General features: G+C 47.0%; 1 protein-coding gene across 2 annotated transcripts in view; it reads right to left on the bottom strand.

Annotated features, from left to right (window-relative positions):
• Positions 1-1,244, bottom strand: part of galnt1 (UDP-N-acetyl-alpha-D-galactosamine:polypeptide N-acetylgalactosaminyltransferase 1) — a 221,260-nt gene extending 220,016 nt beyond the window's left edge. For both annotated transcript variants that reach the window (XM_084337059.1, XM_084337060.1), the window contains exon 1: positions 1,050-1,244. The gene's annotated coding sequence lies outside the window, so the exon portion shown is untranslated. The remainder of the gene's footprint in view (positions 1-1,049) is intronic.
• Between the last annotated feature and the right edge of the window lie 265 nt (positions 1,245-1,509).

Raw genomic sequence — 1,509 nt, 5'->3', positions numbered from 1 at the left:
AGTGAAAGCAGAGAGAGACAGAGTCGTGTCTAATACATTCTAACTGGTAGGAAACCAAGTACAGAGCATGTGAACTCATCTGAAATCAGGCCATTGACTCAAGTCACAACATAAACCAAACCCAGCATGGGTTAAATTCAGATAGAACACTTCACCACTCTTAAAATCAACTATTGGGCTATTGGTTCAAAAAAGAAACATTCATTGCGACAAATGAATGAAGAACTTATGCAATTTGTTCCATTTGTAAACCTACTGCTTTTTCTGTTAAGAAAATGATGTTCAGCTGCATCGGTCTTCATGCAAATCGTGCCCGACTGTCACAACAACAACAGATTGTTGGGGAAAGTAGTTTCAGTCAAATGCGACAAGATAAATAACCTGCTGGCTGCAGCGTGGTCGCTTTGAAGAACGGCTGGTGATGTCACTGCTCCTCAGATGTTAACGGGCTTCATGCGTACCGACATACGCGATATAGTCATTACTTTATGGTAGCTAAATTGCCTCACTGACTTAGTTTTCCAACTTAAGACACATGTAGGCGACTACCTGCTATGCTTACTAGTACAATAGTAAACTAGTTTATTTATCCGCGAGTCGGTCCCATCATCATCACAGCCCCGTTGCTTAGCTGCTTCTGTCAACAACACAACCCCCTTTCACTCACGGAGCTATATCGTGCCAGTTGGATGTCACTGCTGCTAAATGCACTCTAGCGGGCGGCTCGCTGCCACACAAGAACAAGCTTGCTAACGGAACAAATACAATAAAACACCAAGCGGCTAACCGGGTTCGATAAATACTGTTCCGTCTGGCACACGGGGTAAAACGAGCAGTATGCATCGAACCCGGTTCGCCGTTTAGTAGTCAACCCAGTGTGGTGTCGAGACAGAGCCCGAGCTATAACTCAACTAACTGTCAGCAATGGGAGAATAATGTCAGCTAGCCGAGAGAGTGCTAGCTTAGCTAGCTAACGGTAACCGAGATGGTCCTTCGGTCTGTCGACGGTTTCAGTGATTCGAGATAATAGTAGGTTCAGTAACGGTTACCTCCGAAATTAATCCGTGGACGAGGTCGTGTATCCAACGTTGAACACGGCGAGAAGGGCGGAATCGAATGTCAAAACATGTTTATCATCAGAGATGGCGTCCAGTGAAAGAGCGTGTGTGTGTGCTCTCCTCTGTGGTCGGCAGTATGCAGCAGTAGTGTAGTGGGACACAGCGGACGTGCTGCTCACGCGCTCGGCTGGGATGTGAAGCCCTCTGTGCGGCGCTGCTCTGTGCTGGTGATGTGCACAGCAGCCAGAGGCAGCAGCAGCAGCAGCATCATCCACACAGCCCTCCTACCACCAGCACTACTCCCACTCTCTCCCAACCCGGAAGAAATACTATCAGTATGTTGTGTGCGGTATGTCATAAATGTCACTATGAATTGAAAATGGGGGACCCTGATGATGTAAACAAGACAAACGTCTTTCTCTGGTCTGCATCCCCTTAACAATTGTATGTA

This window comes from Notolepis coatsorum (genome assembly GCF_963971535.1).
Source record: "Notolepis coatsorum genome assembly, chromosome: 19".
NCBI classification, from domain to species: domain Eukaryota; kingdom Metazoa; phylum Chordata; class Actinopteri; order Aulopiformes; family Paralepididae; genus Notolepis; species Notolepis coatsorum.
This window is presented reverse-complemented; position numbering and strand designations above follow the sequence as displayed.